Raw genomic sequence first — 9,419 nt, forward strand, 5'->3', positions numbered from 1 at the left:
CTCACTAGGGATACATCCAGCAGGCATTCTAACCAGATGCCCGAGCAACCTCAACTGGCTCCACCCGATGTGGAGGAGCAGCGGGTCTACTCCGAGCCCCTCCCGGGTGACCGAGTTTCTCACCCTATCTCAAAGGGAGCGCCCAGACGCACTGCGTAAAAAACTAATTTCAGCCGCTTGTATCCGCGATCTCGTTCTTTCGGTCACTACCCAAAGCTCGTGAGCATAGGTGAGGGTAGGAACGTAGATCATAGAACATAGTTTTTTTTTTTTGTTGTTATTTTATTTTTTATTATCTTATATGTTGCAGATGGATCTTTAAATGGTTTCAGTTTGGAGACACAGGTTAGTTCTGATCGGACACACATGCTAGTCTCAGAAAGGCCAGTTACAAAGTGTCTTAAAACAATTAAAACCTCAAAGACTTAATTGCAGTTGATGCAAAGTGTCTTTTATAACCTTTACATGGACATACATCAAACATTTAGTCCTCATTTTATTAGAATAATAATGAAATGCCATCTAAAGTGCTGCTAATTTCTCCTGCAACTGAGAACCCTACTGAAACATCCATGTGATGTAGAACTGTAGAGAAAACGTTTATTAAAGTTTAGTTGTTTAAAGAAACAGTTTGTAACTGACCCTACTCAGACATAAGCTATTTTTCCAAACTGAGGCCCTTCAATCATTCATCTACAGCAGGTAATATTTTAATCACCAACAGATTTTTACATAAACATTTCTGTTGAGAGTCTGTAGAGTCGGTGACAGATGCTGCACCAGAATGAATCATGTCCAATATTTATCTTGTTCAGCCATCGGTGTTGGGACAAAGGTTTTGCAGATATTCTGGAGTCTTGTGCATTCAAATGTTTGCATCAATAACTCAAACTGGTTGTATTTCTGCTCTTCTCTTTAAAAACATACTGCAGAATATTACCGTTAGCAGGTCAAAACAGCTGTGTGAGTTGTTTTTGCGTTCAATGTTTCATGTGCTCCGAGTGGTTATAGCTGTGATTATTGTACTCACCACATATGGTCTGCTGGGAGGGGTGTGTTGTGTTTAGAGACACTGCAGATGAATCAGTCTCAGATGGTTGGGTTGACGCAGAAATAACAGCCAAATAAATAAACTCATAAAGGTTTAAACTACAGAATTTAAAAGGCTTTATCTCCACATAAAGTGGTAGTCCCTGTATGTCAGTGTGAAATCTGTCTCTGGCTCCTGTCCTAACACCTGTGACCAGGTTGCAGTCTGGAACATCTTAATGTTAGATTGTAGATGTATGAAGCTAGAATGACTGACCCGTTATTAGAAATAGTTCATGAGCGTTAGCAAGCCCAGCTGTAGCTTCAGTGGTTCTTGCTGCCAGAGAGCGTCACGGTCCTGAACAGGAAAACCTTTTCTAAATCAATGACGGTCAAGTAGACGTTTATTCATTCACAAGTTTGATTACGTTGCACTTTATTCCACAATCATTTCAGATTCTGTTGGAACTCAATCATAGGAATGTATAGGTTTATGTTTTCTCCACTGAAAGTGAGAAATGTCAGTAACTATGTAAGGTGTTTAGCATCGGTCTCTTTCACTGCATTTTTATATTTTAGTTAATATTAACAGCTTTTCTGCCACTACAGATTGGGAATTTACATACATATATACAGTCAGGTCCATAAATATTGGGACATCGACACAATGCTAACATTTTTGGCTCTATACACCACCACAATGGATATCAAATGAAACAAACAAGATGAGCTTTAACTGCAGACTGTCAGCTTTCATTTGAGGGTATTTACATCCAAATCAGGTGAACGTTGTAGCAATTACAACAGTTTGCATATGTGCCTCCCACTTGTTAAGGGACCAAAAGTAATGGGACAGAATAAGAACCATAAATCAAACTTATACTTTTCAATACTTGGTTGCAAATCCTTTGCAGTCAATTACAGCCTGAAGTCTGGAACACATAGACATCACCAGATGTTGGGTTTCATCCCTGGTGATGCTCTGCCAGGCCTCTACTGCAACAGTCTTCAGTTCCTGCTTGTTTCTGGGGCATTTTCCCTTCAGTTTTGTCTTCAGCAAGTGAAATGCACGCTCAGTCAGATTCAGGTCAGGTGGTTGACTTGGCCATTGCAAACCAGTCCACTTCTTTCCCTTCAAAAACTCTTTAGTTGCTTTTGCAGTATGCTTTGGGTCATTGTCCATCTGCACTGTGAAGCACCGTCCAATGAGTTCTGAGGCATTTGGCTGAATATGAGCAGATAATTGCCCGAAACACTTCAGAATTCATCGTGCTGCTTTTGTCAGCAGTCACATCATCAATAAATACAAGAGAACCAGTTCCACTGGCAGCCATACATGCCCACGCAATGACACTTCCAGCACCATGCTTCACTGATGAGGTGGTATGCTTAGGATCATGAGCAGTTCCTTTCCGTCTCCATACTCTTCTCTTCCCATCACTCTGGTACAAGTTGGTCTTGGTCTCATCTGTTCATAGGATGTTGTTCCAGAACTCTGAAGGCTTTTTTAGATGTTGTTTAGCAAACTCTAATCTGGCCTTCCTGTTTTTGGGGCTCACCAATGGTTTACATCTTGTGGCGAACCCTCTGTATTCACACTGGTGGAGTCTCCTCTTGATGACTTTGACACAGATACACCTACCTCCTGGAGAGTGTTCTTGATCTGGCCAACTGTTGTGAAGGGTGTTTTCTTCACCAGGGAAAGGATTCTTCGGTCATCCACCACAGTTGTTTTCCGTGGTCTTCCGGGTCTTTTGGTGTTGCTGAGCTCACCGTTGCTTCCCTTCTTTTTGAGAATGTTCCAAACTGTTGTTTTGGCCACTCCTAATGTTTTTGCTATCTCTCTGATAGGTTTCTTTTGTTTTTTCAGCCTGATGATGGCTTGCTTCACTGATAGTGACAGCTCTTTGGATCTCATCTTGACAGTTGACAGCAACAGATTCCAAATGCAAATAGCACACTTGAAATGAACTCTGGACCTTTTATCTGCTCATTGTAATTGGGATAATGAGGGAATAACGCACACCTGGCCATGGAACAGCTGAGAAGCCAATTGTCCCATTACTTTTGGTCCCTTAACAAGTGGGAGGAGGCACACATGCAAACTGTTGTAATTCCTACACCGTTCACCTGATTTGGATGTAAATACCCTCAAATAAAAGCTAACAGTCTGCAGTTAAAGCACATCTTGTTTGTTTCATTTGATATCCATTGTGGTGGTGTATAGAGCCAAAAATGTTAGCATTGTGTTGATGTCCCAATATTTATGGACCTGACTGTGTATATATATATATATATATATATATATATATATATATGAGAGAAGCTATAAAGTGGCCTTGTAGCACCTTGGAACTGAGCTGGATGCACTCATTTTCAACAATACATTTCAGTTTCTAGAAGCTCTATTTTTTTATATGTGCAAAAAATTTTTATCTGCAGTGGCTTTTACTGTAATATGAAGGTAGACACAAAGTCCTATTGATTGTTGGTTCTGTCAAATAACCAATAAACCATTGTTGAGATTTCTCAAGAGTGCTCTTCTTTGTTTGTTGGGGTTGGATTTGTTTGATAGATTGATGTTTTAATGAGGGGGGATGTAGCTCAGTGGTAGAGCGTATGCTTCGCATGTATGAGGTCCCGGGTTCAATCACCGGCATCTCCATCATTCTTAGGGGCAGCAGTAGCTCAGGTGGTAGAGCGGGTTGCCTCATTATCGGAGGGTCATGGGTTCGATTCCAGCTCCCGCCAGGGGTATCCTGCTGTTGTGTCCTTGGGCAACACACTTCACCCAACTTGCCTGTGTTAGTGGTGGTCAGAGGGGCCGACGGCGCCAAATGGAAGCCTCGCCTCTGTCAGACCTCCCCAGGGTGGCTGTGGCTACGAGTAGCTTACCATCACTAGCAGTGTGTGAATGTGAGAGTGTGTGAAAGCGTCTTTGGGTGTCTAGAAAAGCGCTATATAAGTTCAATGCATTATCATTATTATTATGATAGCTCTGGGCGCCAGAGGTGTAAAACCTAGGAGGGAGTATTTTAAATGTCATTAGTTTTTAGATGGATTACAGGATAATAAAATGGGGTTAAATAGTTTAAAAATGTCTTTTTGTACTCAGTTTTGGGACAAATCTTAAGTTGGCAAACTCACCACTGCCAGTGGTTATTTCCTCATGCTTAATTGATTGATTATCATTTGTACTATTAGGTTAAAACAAGTAATACGATATTTATAACATGGATGCTATGCTGTCAGAAATAATACAATAGCTGCCAACGTTCTTTTTAAAATACACTGCTAAGAATATATGTGAACTCAACAACTGGGTGAAGAATGCAACAATGGATTTTTGTACTGAGAGTAAATTATGTTTTATCTGAAACCATTTAATCATCAACTGGATGTCCACAGGGATGTCACCAGTTTTATTTGTTTTAAATACAAACAGCCAAGAGCTGTTACGCTGGGCACCACATTATCAAGTTTGCAGACGACTCAGTTATTGTGCCTCGCATGAGTAATGGTAATAGAGAGCACGGCCTGGTAGCCAATGACTGGTTAAAATGATGTGAAAACTCTTAAAACATAAATATAGCTAAGACAAAGGAAATGTGTATAGATTTTAGCAAAGGACCTTTTCTGATCGCCTCAGTAGTGATCTACAGCTAGACAGATGAGATGGTGCCACATTATAAATATTCAGGAGTTTTCATTGATGACAAACTGAGTTTTGGACCACAGATAGTCTGTTTAAAAATACTTAAAATAAAAAATAAGCACACCAGCACTTTTATCAGAAACTATGCGCTTTAACTGTTAATCCTGTTTTTATGAAGGGTTTTAATCTTGTTTTATCTAATCTGTTCATACCTTTTCTTCTATTTGGTCATATGGGTCACTGTCACTAAATAACCATTGTTAAAGCCATACTGTGCCACTTTTTATATTTTTAAATAATTTTCTTGAGCCAGTATGTGCTCAAATGACCCTTTACAGGGTTAATGAAATGTCACTAAGACCCCCACCTCCCCCGTGGCCAGAATACCACTTGCAATTTCAGAGTGGTTGGTCGCCACCTGTTGGACTTAGAAAAAATTGAAGCTCACATGCCAGGCGGTGGAGTGTGCTTCCATCGTGTGCATGTTTTAGATCGTGGACACAGCCCATTTGTTTAATTTAGTGATGAATAGGGAATCAGGGATGTCCTGTTTCGAAATCGATATCAACTCAAAAACACTATCCAATTATGTCAGACTGCATCAAAAATCTCCGATATAAGCAGTCAGTTAAGGTTCACATTTTTGCACCCAATAGTTTAAAAAATCATCAGTTTTTTCATGCTTACTGTTATTGGCTCTTGCTCTCCGATTGAGTAATGTCACTTGATCGAGTCTTTCATACATTCCACACTACGGAATAGGTAAAAGTATGCTTGATTTGTGCTGATAACATATCGGATTGATGTCAGTGTTGGTCAATACAGAAGGCTGCAATATCGGTATTGTATCGAAAGTGAAAAAGCTGTATCGGGACTTCCCTAGTGATGAACAGCTCCTGTAGAAACTAAAGAAGGATCAGGAGACATCTCAGCAGTTAGATGAAGGTGTTAAAAAGACGAACGCACAGCGAGGAGATAAGTTTTAGTTTTGGTTCTACTAAACAGACACCAGGGGGTGCTAAAAGCATGCCAAAACTGCCAATTGTGCTTTTAAATGCCAAAACTGCCAATTGTGCTTTTAAATAATGCAGTAAACTTGCTGGCATCCCTCTGGTTACTCTCAGTGATCTCTACCTTTTCGGATCTCTACAGGTTATTGTATCTGATCCCGAGCATCCACTGTGGGCAGTTTCCACATCTGTCATCGGGACGGAGATACCAGGTAGCTGTGTAAGCCTGAGAGAGTGAGATCTTTTATTGTCACCGCAGTCAGACTTTAAATCATTCTTATGATGACTTCTTGCTTTTTGTCTCTCTGTGTTTGGATTGAATGTTGATGAACTGCTGACTGTGCAACAAATTGCCCACAGGGGCAATAAAGCAAAAACTGAGTGCATGTTAGGTTTTTTCAGGACCAAAGCTGAAAAGTTTGTCCCCCTCCTAAAGGTTGTTGCATTCTGAACTCCTTTCTAAACTGTTCTCATGCACACACTAAGGTTCCGTCGTATGTTCTGCCTTTGCGAGCTCATCAAAGCTCCTCAGTACTGTGAAGTGACGATAAGTGACCTAAAGTCTTAAGAGGAGTTCTGCCTTTGGGAAGACGGGAAGATTAGCCTGCTTTCACAGTTTGGCTGCACACCGTGTTTCGTGGACTTATTGAAAAGATCATTGAGAAGATAAGTTAATGGACTTTGATGATTAGCTGCTGATGGGTTTTTAGGAGTTATGCTTTACATCAAGAAAAACAAACTCACTCCTACAAAGGTGCAACATCGACGTGAGTTCACCAGTGCTCACTATCAATATGCCATCAGTCAAACACAAACGTCTGTGTCGGTGTTTAATAACAGCTCAGCTCGGATATAGGATCATCTGTGGTGCTGCAGGAGAGTGCAGCTGTAGGAAACAGGATGTGGAGTTATTTCTGCCAAATCCAATTACCTTTCTGCTAATGCACAGTCTTAACGGTTAGTCCAAGTTCAGATTAGGAGCATATGCAGCTAAAACCAGATTCCCCATGTCAGGATAAATCTGATTTTTCCAACCTGTTCTTCATTTTTCAGAAGCACATTGGGATGAACTTTCTCATGGCGATTAAATCAGGGCATATGCGCCTGTGGTCCGTGCCTCCTTAGGGAGCTCTGAAGAGATTATTGGAGTGTCAAAAAGGAGTTTTTTTCTCTGCTGTGGTGTTAAAATCAGACCCCCAGGCAGTAAAAAATCAGTATTTCCTCTTCCCACGTGAACACTTTGCACCTGGATAAAATTATTATTTTTTAAATTCCTATTGAAAATGTGTTTTTTATAGAATGTAATGGTAGTTTATTTTTATTAGGAATAACTGGATTTGACAAGTCAGTTCTGCATTCCTAAAATATACTTTCATAAACTGAAAAAAGTGTCAAAGGCAGGCCTTTTCTTATTTATGTTTTTAGTTATTAACCAGGCTGCATGAGGCGTTATAAACAAAACAGTTGTGCAGCAGTCATGCAAATCTCTTGCAGTTTGTTCAGAAATGTTATGCCTGGATTTGCTTACAGTTCAATTTAATTTTATTCGATTGATCCCCAGTCTCTCCCAAATGTTTCCGACATTTCTTGCACTTCTGACTTGTGAAAAACAAACTGAAAAGGGCTTCAAGATGAGCTTCTGACGTGCACAGTGATTGGATCTATTTTGAGAGAACATGTGGTTCTGCTAAATTCAAAAATCAAATGACGTATAGGAAGAGCTTGCGACACATATAAGAAAACTGAGAATCGTTGTTAATGTTTGAGGAAATTTTATGTTTAATGACAGACACTTTTGTCCAAAGCGACATACCAATAAGATGTAAACATGCTGCTAATACTGCAGCTTACAATCAGTCAAAGTACTTGGAGGTACTGGTCAGGTTCTATCAAGATACAGCAGCTAGCACAGTTCAAACACAGAAGCAATTCAATGGTCAAAGGTGACAGTTTAGAAATAGAGTGCAAACCTAGAAGGAAGTGCACAAAGAGAGGGCAGTAGAGTGGAGGAAGGGTAGAACAGGGTAGATCCTAGGGTCGAAGATGCTGTCTGAGCGCGAGGTAGGCCATTCCCCCATTATGAGGTGACACATGGAAAGAGCCTTGATTGTCTCCTCCAAATGCGAAACCATGTTCTTAAATTGGAAAAGAGTCCTCCACTTGAGGTCTTGCTTCATTGTTGTAGGTCTAACGCATTTTTAAGCATAGGAAGCAATTGCAAAGCAGTGCTTAATCTCTTTTCCTTCTTTTCCTCTTCATCAGCAACTCTTCCGACTTTACAAATGCCGGTTGTTTTAGGGATGTTTGCTGATGTTAGTTCCTAATGAGTTAAAACGATCAGCATGAGTTAACCAAAAGTTCCACTCAGTGACTCACCCAGGTCATTCTAAGCACACACACCAGCACAGGTACTGTTGGTTCCTGACAATGGCCCAGAAAAGGTCCTTTCTGCCGGTCCACTAAGGAGAGAAGTGCTTTACACTGGTAAGGTTTCCTTGAAGTTCTGATAGTGGAAACACAACTATTGAATAGGATTTAGTGTCAAGATGCCCTTCTACACCATGTCACACATTTCACATTCATCCATGACTGCACCATGCCACAGGCCCATCGTGGCATGGACTGTGTAAGAATGCAACTATGATAGAAGATCACACCAGCACAAGTCTGATAGGTCTTTAGACCAAATATGAGGCCAGTGTCACCAGTACTGCTTTGAAATCCACATCAGTATTTGTAGACTCGCTATCCTGAATACACTAACACAGTGCTCCAATCATTTACTTGTCACAATGATCATGCTGAAAATTAGCCATTGCTAAAAGCATTTTGATACAAACATGGGACTGCAGTTTTATTGTTTGTCTATCAGCATAGTAAAGAAACTATATTTTAGTCTATGTTCTGGTATCTGTCCCTATTAAATAAACATAATGGATGAGTGAATGGATGGATTAACTACCTTAAACTTGTGCATGATAAAAGCAACAACTGAGTTAATACGAGAGACCCGCTGCACCCTTCATCCATCCTTTAAGACCTTGCTGACCTTCCAGATTCTGGATGAATTTTATTTTATTTTTTTAAAACAGCAAAATTTCTACGAAGTGGCTCCAAACAACAAATGTCAACAAGTCGGCTCTCCTTTACGCATCTTTAACAAAATATCACAATGCCTTCATTTTTCCATCACTTCCTCTAATTTATTTATACAAACTTCATCATTTCTGTACTATTAAAAATAAAACCATTAAATCTCTTGCCAGTGGACCCCACACCAATCCCCCTTTAGGGCTTCTCTTTGATCTGGAAATATAACCTGTGCATTTGCAGGTATTTTTGTGCCTGTATAAATTTCTTTTATGCTATTTAAACCCTGAATTTCTAGCTGTTCAGTTATCAATCCAGTGAAATGTATGTGCTAAAACTTGCATGAGATTTTTCGTTACAGATTTTCTCTACACATAGGCCCACTTCTATCAAAGAACTCCTTGTTTGGGGTGATCTCAGTCCTTTATCTTTACCCTGTATACAGATGAGGTAACATGGGAGGGAAATCCAACCTAAGCTGCTGGTGTCGGTTTATTTGGGGGAAGGGGGTCACCTTCATCAGGTAAACTAATGACCATTAACTAATAAACACATTTGTTTTGTAACAAAGACAGTAAATATGCATGGGTCCTAACTTTTTTATGTACACTACCGCTAACACCAGTTATCATGAT

General features: G+C 40.1%; 1 non-coding gene across 1 annotated transcript; it reads left to right on the forward strand.

The window, feature by feature from the left end:
* The first annotated feature begins 3,622 nt into the window (after window positions 1-3,622).
* trnaa-cgc (transfer RNA alanine (anticodon CGC)) lies at window positions 3,623-3,694 on the forward strand. The gene has a single exon. It is a non-coding gene; the product is annotated as a tRNA-Ala (tRNA).
* The last annotated feature ends 5,725 nt before the right edge of the window (window positions 3,695-9,419 follow it).

Source organism: Nothobranchius furzeri, chromosome 11 (genome assembly GCF_043380555.1).
Source record: "Nothobranchius furzeri strain GRZ-AD chromosome 11, NfurGRZ-RIMD1, whole genome shotgun sequence".
Taxonomy (NCBI): Eukaryota; Metazoa; Chordata; class Actinopteri; order Cyprinodontiformes; family Nothobranchiidae; genus Nothobranchius; species Nothobranchius furzeri.